Below are 15,512 nucleotides of genomic sequence, written 5' to 3'. Positions count from 1 at the left end.
CACCGACCTCTCCTCTGACGAACTATTTGAGGTGTCCTCGACGAATGAGGGACTCTATTTCATTCTTTAAATCGTGGCAGTCCTCGGTGTCGTGTCCGGTGCCACAGTGGTACTTGCAGTACTTCGTAGGGTTCCCCCTCTTGGGGTTCCGCTTTAACTTCGTTGGCCACTTTACGAACTTCTCTTCCCTTATCTACATCAAAATCTGGGTGCAGGTGGAGTTGAGTGGCATGTATTCCCTGTAGGCCAAGGCGGCGGTCTTCTTGTTGTCTTTGTCACCATTGTTGCCAGGGTGGTGCTGGTCTCCACTTTTCCTTTTCTTCTCTGGGGGCCTGTCGTGGCTCTCGGCTGCCCTTGCTTTATTGTCTCCAGCCGAAGCCTCTTTGGTCGTGATGCATTTTTTGTCCTTTTTAAGGAATTCGAGTTTGGTCTTCGGCGGGGTCTTGGCAACCGAGCGCTTGAGAGTCGAGCTAGAGCGGAGTCCGTTGATGGCCGCATGCATTGAGAGCATAGGGTTGAAATCTTGAACTTTGAGCTCTTCTTTCTTGAAGCGATCGATGTAAGACCGCAAGACTTCACCCGGCTCCTATTTGAGCGACACCAGAGAGAACACGCTCTTCTGGCATCACCTGCTATTAATGAAGCGGGCGAGGAACAGGGTTGTAAATTGCTCCCACAAGTTGATTAATTGAAGAGGAAGACAGGAGAACTAACGGCGAGCGGCTCCGTTGAAGGTAGCCTGGAAGGTCTAGCACGTCAAGGCGTCAGAATAGTTGTACAATATCATGAGCGCTTTGAAACCCTCCAGGTGGTCATCGGGGTCAGTGCTTCCGTCGTATGTCTCCAGTGTGGGAGCCTTGAAGTGTGGGGGGAGAGGCTCCGAGATGATTTCCTGGGTGAATGCGTCCATTCGACCGGTGGAGCTGCCGTGACTGTTTGAGGCGACGGCTCGGCTCTCCTTAACCTAGCAGAGCTCGTCCTTGATGGCCCCAATCTCGGCTCGCAAATCGACGATCCCTGGGTCGGCACGGGTATAGGCCCTACTCTTGTCTTCCCGGACCCGATGGGTGTCGGCTCGGACCCCCGATTAGTCCGAGGTAGGGACGCGTGCTCCTTTGCGGGCACAATAGTAATTCAGAACGTCCCTGAGGTCTAAGACGGGAGGTGGAGTGGGATGGCGTCGGCTCTCACCTCGGGAGTGGACTCTAGGGCGGCCGAACTACCTGCCATCATCTTGGGGGGCCTCCCTACGACAACGGCGGTGCTGCTCCAAAGATTGATGATTGTCTTCGAATTTAGTGGGTGCACTCTCCCTTCGGTTCGGAGGACAGACATTCCTTCGTGGTATGTCTGGGAAGCAGTTATTGCCCGATTTTGATGGCTTGGCCAGCGGATTACCGTGGCCGAGGGCCGGTATCTCGATGTTCTCACGCTAACCCTGATCCTCTGACACCCCAGCGGGGCGGTCGCCTTGAGAAGGACATCCTGCTCGAGGGTAGACTTCTTGCATTCGTTGGGTGAGGCGGTCCAAATGATCAAGAACAACCTGAAACTGTTCGTAGGTAACCAGGTTTGGGGTGTTCCTGGCTCTCCTCACCATGGCTTCCGAGCTCGCAGGGATTTTGGATCTTAAAGTGTTATTATTGTTTATCCTGAAGTGGGGGTCATCTTAGCAACCACGTTCCCACAGACGACGCCAATTGTTAACGCATGGTTTGGCCGAGGGCAACGAGGTAAATTTACTCTTCCAGTTTCGAACATTATCTGATGACCCTGAGGCTTCAGAAGAGGTTGACCGAAGTCGAGGACAACAATCCGAGGCAAGGACTATGGTAGCCGAGGACTATTAGCTGAGGCATGGTCCCCGGTGGCCTGAGGTATTGCAAGACAGAGAGTGTCAGAGGCCTCAAGGTGGATACCCGAGGTAGAGGCTCCAATGCTCAACTTAGTACGAGGTGTGAATCTGGGGAGAATGCGAGAGTGCTCCTGGAGAAAGTCTTCGGATGCACTAGATCTCCCAGAATTAATGCTAGGCAAATAATGTATGTGCAGGAAGTAAATGAGTAAGTAAATGTTGGAGTTACTCCGTTCCAGCCCCTTTTTAGGGGCAGTTACCTCTTACTTATACTCGAGTGTGCTAGTGGTAGGTAGAGATGAACGCCTCGGATGAGATCCGTACAAGGTCAAACTGCAGGCCCTAGTAGTACGCCAGATAGTTAAGTGATTGACTTTGTACGAAGGTCGTAGGGCTCTCGCCTACTATGGCTGATGTTAGCAGGCGTTAGTGGGTTGGGCCAAACTAACCCACATCAAATGGCATTCTCCCATTTGAGGGAATGGCCATTCCCAGCCCCTAAGGAATGATATTCCATTCTTGTTGATTCCAATTCTAATTCCGATTTCAAAAGATTTCAATTCTGATTCCGACTATGAACAAAATGGACCCTAAACCAAGAAGAAACCCCACAAACTCTGTCTTTTGGCCAACTGGTTACTAGATTGTCGAAAGATCCATTTTAAAAAACTTCCCAAACATCCACTAAATTTTCTGATTCTGGTTTTGTTTCGATCCCAGGATTAAATATAGTGTGATGGACCCATATTCACGTTAAAGTTTAACCGAAATTCAAACTTTCTATTAAAACCGAATAATTAGAATTTCTTTCCAATCATCCAAATTGCTGAATGCTGGTATGGTAAGGAATGGTTTCTTTGTTTGCTTTCATTGATAGAACTCAGGACGCGACCTAACTGATACAATTTAGTAAAGGAGTTAATACTAATTAACTTGAGCTGGCAGGACCAAGTTAGCAGTTATCACTTGCTCCAAATTGAATCAAATACAGATCCACCATCGGACCCGATACAATCATGGAATTTATAATTGGATTGGATATAGATCGATTCAACCCATCAAGGAAATACAATAAAAATAAGTGTCATAATTTTATTTGGCTGTATTTGATTGCAATGCAATTTTATTTGTCCTAGTATATATATGCATGCGAGTGCAAATGAAAAGAATTTAAATTTAAATTTTGATTTAATTTTATTTCACTTCATTTATACTACAATCAAACAAAATAAGATAAAATTTGAAATAAAAATATCATTTGCAATGAAATTTATTATATCATCGTATTTTTATTGATCTGACAATAAGCAATCAATAACAAACAGATTTTATTTACTTGATCCCACAAGCATCAACCCAGCAGAAAATTCTGTAAATTGAAAAAAAGCAGAAAAAGAAAGAGCTTCTCCTATGCCTCCTCTTCATTTAATGCTTCAAGAGAGCGAGGAGAGAAAGGAGGAGGGAGGAGCAGAGGATGGCGCCGGAGACGGGTAGAGCAAAGGGAGATCCTGAGACGATGGAAGGAGCCGGGGATGGTGCCATCTCGCTATCACCCTGGGCGGACACAGTAGCGGCTGCCGCTGAGAGTATCGCCACTATGAAGACGAGCACGGTTGTCTTGGAGAGGCTCACTTGCGCCATCGTTGAAGGAAGGAGTACTGAGTCAGTGAGTCGTGTGATAAGAGTAGTCGCCGGGAGAAGAATCTCTGTTCTCTGCAGAAGTGCAGACTGCGGGAGGTTTACGCGATTATTTATAGCAATCGCTGTGAAGACTGAAGAGAGGCGGCAGGCGTGGACTGTTTACAGGTCGCCCTCGGCCTTCATCAGCGTACGCGGGTTCCGCCTCTCTCTCTCTCGCGACCTCAAAAGTTCAAATCGGCCCATCAATCACGGAAAGCCCATCCCTCAGATGGAACCGATACAATACATCCTTGGACCTACCCACCAGGAGTTTACACCCTGTGTGAACAAATACCCCCCAAAAGTTGAAACTACACGATACAACAATGCGGGCCATACCGGCCTAGCTCGCGGACTTGAAACCCCAAGTCCGATACGACCCATACAATTGTATCGTGCTGTGGCACAGCCTCTAAACCATTGGGCTGGGCCAGCTCAAAATTGTGTGGGGCTGCAAGCGACATGGCCCGATACGATTTTTAGGCGGCTCGGCCCAATGGTCCATGGGTCGTGCCATATCCCAACATGATTGTATGGGCCATATCGGGCTTGTTTCAGGTCAGCGGGCCAGGCCAGTACAGCCCGTATTATCGTGTCGTGCCGCTCGTGGCCTACGGGCTAGCACGACTCGGCCTGGCCCGTGGCACAACCATATATATATATATTATAAATTATAATTATATATTAATATATAGTATATAATATATTAATAAAATAAATATTTTTTTCAATTTTATTATACTATTTTATTTAATAATTATATATATAAACAATTGTATAGAACAAAAATCATATAAAATTAAAACTTTAAGCTTTTACAAATTTTTAAATAAATAATTTTGGTCCAATCCACAGCCTGACCTGGCCCAAGGCTTAGTTCACAGACCAACCGGCCTAGCACGGACCCATATGGGCTTGAGCTGTGGGCTGTGGGCTGTGCTGGGCCGGCCCCCCAAAATATCTTAAGGGAGGAAGGCATGTCCCAGGACGGCTCGCGGGCCGACGTAGCTTGGGCCACACACGGACCATGCCATTTGTTCCGAATGTGGGCAAAGGGCCTTTCTAGCTTGGTTCGGTTCAAGCCCAAGGCTCGGCCCATAATCCAACCTGACACGGGCCAGCCCACAGGGCCCAGATCGACCAGAACTTTGTGACCATGCCGTATGACCCGTTTTACACCTCTACCTAAAACTTGCAAGGTTGCAAGGATATTCATTTTGGACGAATGATGAAATTTAATAGAGGGTGGAGACAGTGACAAATTGGACTTTTTTGGCTTTAACCATGTTGCCACGAGGCCCATGAAGAAACTGTTCCCTACGTGGAAGTGGCAAGGCGTGTTCCTCAAACTGTCAAACAGTCAAACCTCATTTTGGAAATTCGAGCTTTCAAGATTGGATTCAAATATACTCAGACCCGAATTCTTATTCGTGGGATTTATAAGGTTTAAACTTTAAATTGAATTTGGATTATAATTGGATATTAAATAGCATTAATAAATTAGTCTAAAAAATACAATTAATTGAAAATAATATTTATGAAATTTGAACAACAATACAATATAAATTTCATGTATAAGCACACAGATTCAAATCAATAATATCAGGTCGTATAAGGGTGGATTCCTATTTGATTCAATTATAAGAGAAAATTTATGATGTCAAGAAGATATGATATCGGAAGAGTTTTGATCAATCAAATACCTCGCCTGTAAATTTTGATATATACCACTTGATTGATTAACACGTTTATGATATCTGTTGATTGGTCAGAAGTCATATCTTTTCGGTATCATAGTCAAATCCTAATTATAAATAAATCAAAGTTGAGATCACCCTTAACCAAATCAAATCAAGGCAAACCAAAACCATATGCAACCCTATTGGGAATTTTTCTTTGGTAGTTAGGTTATCAAATTTAAAGGACCATTTCAATGGACATGTACCTATTATAGTAGTTGCCATAAACTTGACTTTTGGCTTCTCAAGTGAGCAAAAAGGAGGAGGGTCTGACTTGGTCTCTGGTGCTAATCAATTGGTTATTTTCACTGTTGGAGGGGTTGTTTTAGCTTTTAGGTACTACTTGGGGGAGGGGTTGGCCATCAAACCCATATATTGACAATTTCAAGTTTATTGTCATCAAATTTGGCTGGACCGGATGGTTGAATCATTGAACCAGTGACCATCAAGATTCGAGGCCTCGGTTATTTGGCAGTTTTTATAGGGTTAATGATATGGTCAGCAATTAAACCAGTAAAACTGTGATCCAATTAGCTTTCTGGGTTTCTGTTACATCTGGATCTAATATCAGCTATCTAGGGTCTCCTTCAACATTTTTTTTTTTTTGTACAAAGTGGTTGCTCTTGGATTTGAATCTCGAACCCACTTTTATCAAATAAAGAAAGAAGAATACATTTTGTTTAAAGTGATTGCTCTCGGACTTGAATCTTGACGAGGGGTGAATTGGTCCTTGGCCCAGGACCAGTCGACCATCACAAGACCAGGTCGCCCATCTCAGGATCAGCCCAGTTATCACTAAGTTGGCCATCACAAGACTAGATTGCCCATCGCAGGACCAAGTCATCCATCTCAAGACCATCTCAGCAATCTCAATACCAGGTCGACCATCGCATGATTTAGCTAGGGACCTCGGCATGAGGGGCAACCTCTCTCCGTCAACTTGGCTGAAGTGCATGAGGGGCCAACCCCCATTATGAGTGGGCTATCGTCTCTAAATCCCCGAGATCACGTCATCCCATCGACGGAGTTGACTCCTGCCCCACTCGCTTCTGAGGCAACTAGATGATCTCTATCGCTTTACATGGAAACTGCCTCTGAGCGAGGCGGGCAATAAGTCATGTCACCCCAGAGATTCCGGGCATGCAACGTGAAGCCCACAACAACCTACGTATATATAAAGGCATCCTAGTGATCAAAGAAGGTACATGTAATTTAGTTCTCAAGCACCTAGTTCTCTCATTTTCTAGCTCTCCAAATACATCTTGCTAACTTAAATATCTGAGTGCCCACCTCAGATAAAGCAACCTGAACACTTTGACTTCTCTCTTTACGGCTCGTCCAGATGACCTCACCAATCCAACATCTGAGCTATTTGCCAACAGGGAGTACCTATGCACCATCAAATCTCATATCCACTTTTACCAAATAAAAAAAAAAAAAATCTTAAACCCACATTCTCATATTTCTCGCTCGAGATTTTACCATTAGACCAAGCAATGGAACCAAATCAATGCACCAAGTCTTCAAGGCCCACAGAAGAGATGGCACCCAGTATAACAAAGAAGGTCTTAATTGTTTTTTTTTTTTTGAAAATGGGTCGTAAAATATAATAGAAGGGAAAATGCCATGTAATGATTGAAGAGAAAGACTTTTATTTGGTTTGAGGCTTTGAAAGCGAAGTACCAATTAAATACTTTCAAGTGTTGAACAGTTTAACAAGCGACTATTATTTTGAGAATTATAACAAATTCATTAATAATTAATGTATTTGATTTTATTTTGTAAATTTATAGCTGTTATAATCAGAATACATAAGAAGCTAGTCTTTAGTATTATTTGACTTTTTGAGTCAGATTTTAATTATTGAAAGCTTCAATATAAGTCCATATCAAATTAATACATTTATTTAATGTGGATGGATTTTCTTTTTTTTTTTCCCTTAAATTAGGGGAGGCGCGTTCCAAGCACGAAAATCATGTCAACGTTGAGAAATACAGAGAACAGAGTGGTGGACTAGGTCATATTTGGGTTGTTTTTTAAAGAAATGAAGTAGAACAGACTCAATGCAGATCTTTTATTTTTACTATAGAGTTATAAACATTCAAAATGTTAATAATCCACATTTAAATTGTAATCAATTCCGAGCTGATATCTACCCTAATAATACTTTAGGCCTATAAATTCTGACCCTAGGCTGAACCTTCATTCTCTCTTTTTATTGGGATAAATAGGGCCCAGATCCCAAGCTTATGGGTCAGTCTAATTTGGTCGGAGATAAAACAGGGCTGGACTAGTTACCAGTTATCACAAATAGATGCACATACTGAATACTGATATACAGTGTGAGTCTTACATCCCATGTGTACAAGACAGCCCGGTATACATGATATTGTCTTCACCTCATCCAGTCAGCCCAGTTATGGGCATGGGCATGGGCATGGGTTTGTTATTCAAGTAATCATATTATATCAAGATGTGGCTAATACAGCTTTTTTAAGGCATATTATGCAAACACTAATTTTAATAGTTAAATAACATTAAAACCACCACCTTCTAAAATTTTGAAAAAATTTATAATGCGTATACTTTGGACCTTTGACAAATGAATCTAGAATTTAGAGATCGAGGAAAAGATATGAACAAGCATGTGACATTGAGATCCTCATATGACAAAGCGATTGAGCCTAGCATAGTCAATGGACTCCAAAAGTCCAAACTAGGCTTGACTTCGAATCCTGTTAAAGCTTGAGTTTCTTTATTTTTTATATATATATATATATATACACACACATTTAATGTATAAAATTTATATAATTGTATGTAAAATATAAAATACACAATCTTCTATTATAATAGAACTTTTTTGTTTCTTATTTTATTTTAAATTAAGATAAAACAGATTATTTGTACTAAAATTCGACATTTAAATGCTTCTGAAACTGTAATAACTAGTTTTAGAGGTACATTTGGTGTTGATTTTTAAAGGGAAAATTCTCGATCAGTATCTTGTATTTTGGTTCGAGTAACAATTTGGTCTCCGAACTTTAAAATGCAACAATCCAGTACTTGCAATTAACCAGTTCGTTAATCAGCTGTTAAGTGGCATTTGAAAAGTAAAAAATGCCCTAAGAATGCCATCTAATTCTCTTTATCAACCATCTAAACGTTGACCAAAAACTGAACAGTCCCAAATCCTAGCCTCTTTTATTCAAAAACTTGGTGACTGCTTGGAAGAATCTAGAATTTGACATTCTTAAGAATTTTTGACTTTTCAAATGTCACTTAACAGCTGATTAACGGACTGGTTAATGGCAGGTACTATATTGTCACATTTTGAAAATTCGGATACTGGATTATCATATTTTAAAAATTTGGGTATTAAATTGTCGCATTTTAAAGTTTAGGGACCAAATTATAATTTGAGACAAAATACAGAGTACTGATCAGGAATTTTCCCATTTTTAAACGTAAAAAATATTGTTCTTAAATTTGAATGCTATGAATATTAAAAAAGTTGTTGAACTATTAATAATTAATCAGAATGGGCGGTAGCATGGTTTGGACTTTGGACCGGTTTATCAGACCCAGAAGGGACCAGAGATCTTTGTATTGACCGGTTTTTCATAAATAACCATGCTACAAGATCTTATTATTTAATTTTGTATTGACATGGAATAGGTATAGAGAGATATAAGCCCTTTTTTGTTTGTTTCTTTTATTTATTTTGTCGGTTGAGAATTCTGCCAACTGGTCAGACCATTCAACCCGTGACTCTAGTCTCACATATTGTCCGTCCGGTTTAAAAGTCTTATTTAAACGAGACTGCCCTGGACATAGTCACATTGACATGGAAACATGGCTGGCAAATCATAGTTTTATTTATTACTAGACCTGTTTATAGGGTGGGTAGTCCGATGGTCTGATCTGGTCTAGCGTGGTCCGTTCTTTATTGGGCTTGGAGAGAAAAAAAATGTGCAAGACCGAACCCAGCTTGTCCATGGGCCTAGATCTTGAGGCCAAACTCTGTTTGAGGGCTTATTTGATAAATCCCAAGCCCGCCACAAAAATCATTGTCCAGGTTCAACGGTTTAACAGTTCAACCGTTCAACTCAACGGTTTGCTGATTAGTAAAATCAGGGCTAGGTGCTGAATGACTGAACGTAACTGAATAGGTGGCTGATTAATAGGTTGAATGATTCAACTGCCTGGATCAATGACAATTTTAAAACCATGATCTGACTAGCTCTCCTAGAGGTGTAAATCAGGTCATGCCGGGTTGCCACGACATGCACTGCATAAAGAACGGGTTGTGTCGTGTCGGTACGTAGGCCAAGACGGACCATGCCTCCCTCCCTTGGGAAAATTTGGGGGATTGACCCAACACGACCCATGGCCTGAGCCCATGTGGGCCCGTGCCGTGCTATGGGTCTGGGTGGGGCAAGTTGTAAGCTGTGTTGTGGGCTTGGGCCAGGCCGAACTGAGCCAGAAAGAACAAGACCTTTTTTGACATTTTGACTTTTTAGTTTTTTGTTAAATAAAACTAAAATACTTAATAAAATACAAAATGGATGACAACTTGAAAAAATATGAATTTTATTTCATTTAAAATATAAAAATTACAAATTGAAAATAAAAAATTATATTGTTGAAAAAATAACAAATAATTTAAATAAAACTGAAAAACTACTTCATTTCCTTGACTTCAGTCATCTTCATTAGGTGTAGTAGTGTCATGCCCTCCTTTCTTACAATTTATCCTCAACGTCCAACAAATCTTTAAAGTAGTTTTTTTTTCTTATTTCTTATGGAAGAGGAAATGCCTACCCAAGGGGCCAGGACCACCCTTGCTACTAAAACTAAAGTCAATCCTACATTTTTTGGCAAATGACTATTTTTCCCTTTCCCTTAACCTCCTCTATTGTAAGTACTTTCCAAATCAAGCTATTGAATTTACTGTTGGTGAATTTGTTTCCAGAAGAGGAGTTGGTCATTTTTTTTTAATTCTAAAAAAATAAATTAATTGCACTTACCCAAATGGGCAGATTACCGGTTCAGAATTTCAAATTGATTTAAATGGTTAAAGCCTCAAAGACCAAAGCCTCCTAAATTGCTAAGTGTATGATACTATAACAATATGGGACGAGATTGAGAGTATGAGAATTGAGAAGAGAATTGTTGAATTTGTACGATAAGAATGGTGGAAGACAACTATTTATAGGAAATGAAAAATAATTCAATTGCTCAAAATACCCTAAAAACATGTCATTTTTTAATTGTCAAAAGGAATATTTCAGTCATTTATCACTTTACCCAAATGCCCCAAAGTCCCAAACTAGTTATATTATAAGTTATAAGTATTAGAGAGGCATATTGTCTTTTTCTTCCCTCCAAAGCCAAAATACATAAATACCCCTATATAACTATTTATAGACAAATCTTATAGTTGTTGATTGAGGGATATTTTTATAAAAAACCCCTAAAAAGCTTAAGTTTTATTATACTCAAAACATTGCAGCTCACGGGCAGCACCACACACACAGTCATGTCATGTCGTGCCATCTCATGGACCTGAAACCCTCGGCCTAGCATGGCTCACGATCACGCCATGCCTAGCACGGCCCGCATGCCATCATGCCAGGTCTAACCAAAATTGTGTCGGGTGGTGCCAGGCCACGGGAAGCATGGTTAGCAAATGCAGAATAAAAGTTGAATAACGAAAATCCATTAACAGCGTAAAGAATGAAAAATATGATATGATAATCAGTCTAGAAAAGTATCGAACCAGTCCAAAAAAAATGTGTATTTAATTCATTATCTAAAAAAAATGTGGAATAAAAAAATTCAATAACTTTCTATATTTTCGAAAAAAAAAGCATATTACAAGTGCATTATTATACATCTTTTATGAAAACTTCTCATTTTTTGTATCTTTTGAACAATTCAGCATCAAAATATACTTTTAGCAAGAAGTCATAAATATGCATACAATACACGTCTGGTAAATGTATTTACCAAAACATTTGCTTGAGGGCAGCTGACAATGACATAACCCCCATCTCCACCTGTACAAGTTTCATTCACGCTTGCAATTGGGTAGAGGAAACTTCACACAGTGAGGCTACCCAAACGTTTTATTGGGAAAAGAATTTCAACCTTGTTCATTAAACTCAAAATCAAGTACAAAACATTGAATAAGACCACTATAATCCAGAGCTGCAACTCTAAAACACCAGGGGAAACGTGTACTTTCACATCGTCTTTACACATGACTTGAAATAACTCAAGTAATCCAAATCCATATAAATGTAGCCCAGTTTCTTTTGGTCGACTCACATACCATGAAATATCGTTACTAACCATCACATCCAAAAGCATATCAATCGGTGCACAATTCCTGACCAAGTGATGAAGGGAAGACGGGTTCTGTAATAATCATCGAATTATTCACCCATTATTCTGGATCCTCCTTCTACAAGATCTCTTAGGGGGAACCACACATGCAACAAACAGTTCTCAAAAATCTCAAATATTTTTATCCATTTTTACCATTTTATCTTAAATATATTCTGTTCAATAGTGAATGCACTTTATTCTCGTCAATGGCTGTCTTTTGAGTCCGCTGTTTGGCTCCCCAACAAGCAATTCTGCATGACACACTGACAGATCAGCAAGGAAAAATAAGAATTCTGAAGATAAAAGAAATCAAAACATAAACAAGGACTTCCAAGATTGCAGAGATAAATGCTGCAGTCCTCCATAAGATATCAAGTTGATAGATAGCTCAGTTAATTGGAAATAACATAAGAAATAAAGACGTACAAGACTTGCCAAGACTGCAAAAGTATACATGGCAGTCCTCCCCAAGGATATCAGGTTGATGCATATACACCACAAGCATTCCACAACACAGTTATGGAGTCGGCTAAATAAATATTCTCCCTTCAGCCCCCCCCCCCCCCCCCCCCTCTCCAACTAACATCTTACACCTACTACACATGTAAGCTTTGTCCTAACTATATGGAGTTGGCTCCTGTTTCGCCATTCCATTCCATTCAGTGCCATATCCATCATTAAATTATGGGAGCTTAAATCATTTCTCATTACTTCCAACAAAGTCTGCCCTTCTAGCCCCTTCAACTTGTAACAAATAATTTTTCCTAACAGGTGTTGTAGATAGTCTAGATAGTCTTCTACGTACATGACCAAACCATCTCAATCTACTTTCTCTCATTTTATCACCTACTGGAGCTACTTTAGGTTCCATTGTATGGCTTCATTTCTAATCGTCCTTCCTAGTTTTACCACTTTTCCATCTAAGCATATCATACATTAATAATATTAATAGATATTGAACAAAATGAACTAACATTGATTTAAAATTGTATATCATGAAAACAATGTCTTGAATATAACTTATGTGAGACATAAAACCTATGACTCCTAAATAATTGCATTCCAAATCCGGGAAATAGATAAAAAGGTGAAGAGAGGACAAACCATGCAGGAGAAAAGAGCAGTGCTTCCAAAGAATGAGATGAGTTACTGCTGACCATCAGGAGTCTCTTTGAGGGGAGACTCAGCCTCCTGAAATAGAACTGAGAGGGAGAGGAAGAGAGAGAGAGAGAGAGAGAGAGAGAGAGAGAGAGAGAGAGTAGGTTCAATATTCATGCTTCATTATTGGCCAGCCAGAATATATATAGAGTTGGGATTACAATCAAAATATCTTTAATGAACTCTGTTAGTATAACGGATTCAGACACAGGGACCAGCTGACGTGTTACTCATAAATGCGTGGGGTTGGGCCCACTTCCCCTGGCATTTCCTCTGGTAAGTGTTAATGATTGGGGGCATGGGCTTCTGGGCCTGTGATGGGCTTTGATCCTTATCAGAATGCAATAGAGCAAAGAGTCCTAAGAAGTGCCCCTGGGGTAATCTCTTTGATGTTCAAGCATGTTAAGTAGGCAATGAGTTGTCGAACCGAAAAAGGAGGCTGGTCGGCGAGGAAAGTAGGAAGGCAAGGAGGCAAGAGAGTTGTATTGAGTGTAATAGTATGCATAAGTTTTTCTAGGGATGTCGTACTATAATTATAGGAGATGTGCTCGGCGAGGAATCCCAGTCCTACAGAGAGGTGTGAAGACTTGGGATTCTCAATAGCACGTCCTTAATCTGGTGGTGTTTTACGTGTGGGCAAGTCAAGCTGGTCAACTCAGCAATTGAGGCAATTCAGGTCAGTGAGGAGCTCTTTGGTTCGTCCAGGACATGCAGTAGCATGGACTTGGGCCGTGAATATGGGCCTCATCATTTGCCCCCACTTTCGAGACTGAGGTGGTTGTCACTAAAGCGGTAAGGAGTTGATTGGGTCAAAGAAAGTTATGCTGCTATTCGAGGGAAGAGCCAAGGCTGAGCCATGCCGCTGTTTTGTGAAGATGAAACTCTCTATCCCCAGCATGTGACCCTTCGATTGAGGGACACATGGAATCTGTCAAATCGGGGTGAGATCTAGGCCATGGGTGGTAGGCCAATTTGAGCATTGAGGGTCCTTTACACAGTTTCAAGTGAATGGGACTTTGGTAGTGGTTTTTAAGTACTAATGGGACCACACATTAAGTGGTTTTTAAGTACTTATGGGTGTTTGGTAAAAAAGAGGGTAAGAAGTACTCCAAAAAAAAGGGGACGAACCAGTCCCTAATATTTTCTTGTAATGCCTAAAATACCCCCACTCATTCTCTCATTTTTCTCTCCCTCTCTTTCCTTGTCTCTATCTCTCCGCCAGCATGACGTCGACGACTGGTGTATCGGATGGCGGCCAGTGTACCAGGCTTGATACCGGGCCATTGACGGCAGAAAACAGTGCTGATATACATATATATATGTATATATATATATATATATATATATATATATATATATGTATGTATGGGTGAAGTGAGGGCTAAAATTGTCATTTGTGTCAATATAAGCACTTATGGGGAAAGTAGCTTACCAAACACCCCCACCCCAATAAGTGCTTAAAAACATAATAAGTAAAGTGAAAAGTGGGTTACCAAACAGCCATAAGTGATTGTTAAAATAAGTACTTCTAAGAAGTACTTGTAAAGATGGGGCGTCTAGGAGTTTGGCTCGGTGCTAGTTGACATCCTCGACTTGGAAGGTTGGTTGGGCAAGTTCTTTTTGCTCTTGCTATTATGTCCTCATCCAGTTCTAGTTATAGTTATTCTAGTAGTGGCTTTAAGCGTTTTAGCTCGACGTTAGAACTAGCGAGTGACCAAACTGACTTGGTTGAGGAGACTGTTATGGACGAGGTTAGGGAGATTGATGCCTTTAGTTATCAAATCGGGAAGAGTTTGCTTTCAAAGTTGAGGCCGAGGCTGTACTTCAAAGACTTAGTGGGGGATGAGGATCTCGAAGCTGGTGTGGGGGCCGAAGACAACAATATTGTGGTTGGTTGCTCCCGTGCTAGGAGCGAGCCTAATCTAGAGATCAAGGCTGAGGAGTTTGCAAATCGTGGTTGTATAGGGGATGTCGAGGTGGACATAGTTGGCATGGATGAGGACAAGGATGCCCCTAGGTTGGAACCTTGGGCTTGGTCGTTCACGTCATCGAGGAGCTACCTAAGGAGGATGCATGGCTTATCAAGAGTACCTTGAGGCAAGGAGGCATGGCGAGGATCTAGTGATAATATCACATACCTGAGGAGTTTGAGATGAGGGCGCCAACCTAGGAGTGAGCCTACTAAGCCCCGAGGAGGGTGCTTGGCTCATCGTATAGTATCATATACTCGAGGAGTTTAAGGTAGGAAGACATAGTTAGGATCTAGCAATAGTATCATATACTCTCGGAGTTTGAGATGAGGGTGTCGATCGAAGAGTAGGCCTGCCAAGCCCCCATGGGTTGGTTATGCAACCACCTCAATCTCGAAAGTAGGGGGCAAATGATGAAGACCATATTTTTGGCCCAAGTTTGTTTTGTTGTGTGTCCTGGACGAACCATAGAGTTCCCCCTTAATCCGAACGGTCTCAACTTCCAACAACCAACCTAACTTGTCCATACGTAAAGCACCACCAAATAATGATGCGCTATCGAGAATCCCATGTTGGTCTTGACACCCGTCTCCCTATAGGACTGGGATTCCTCAACAAACACAACATCTCGTGTTTACATGTATAGCATCCCCAAAACAAGGTATGTGTATAGCGGTGTTTTAAAAGTGCAAGGTGCAAAAAAAGCACAAGGGTCAA

General features: G+C 41.1%; 1 protein-coding gene across 5 annotated transcripts in view; it reads right to left on the bottom strand.

Moving 5' to 3' along the window:
- Window positions 1-11,403: 11,403 nt before the first annotated feature.
- Window positions 11,404-15,512, bottom strand: part of LOC104613031 (putative RING-type E3 ubiquitin transferase C3H69) — a 37,786-nt gene continuing 33,677 nt past the window's right edge. For 2 of the 5 annotated variants that reach the window (XM_088898162.1, XM_088898165.1), the window contains exon 8: window positions 11,404-11,918. The gene's annotated coding sequence lies outside the window, so the exon portion shown is untranslated. Of the gene's footprint in view, window positions 11,931-12,771; window positions 12,870-15,512 lie in introns of all 5 variants that reach the window. The other 3 variants (XM_088898163.1, XM_088898166.1, XM_088898164.1) reach the window with 2 other exon arrangements.

This window comes from Nelumbo nucifera, chromosome 2 (genome assembly GCF_055504915.1).
Source record: "Nelumbo nucifera cultivar China Antique chromosome 2, China Antique-T2T, whole genome shotgun sequence".
NCBI classification, from domain to species: Eukaryota; Viridiplantae; Streptophyta; class Magnoliopsida; order Proteales; family Nelumbonaceae; genus Nelumbo; species Nelumbo nucifera.
The sequence above is the reverse complement of the archived record's forward strand: the minus strand, read 5'-3'. Positions and strand labels throughout refer to the sequence as shown.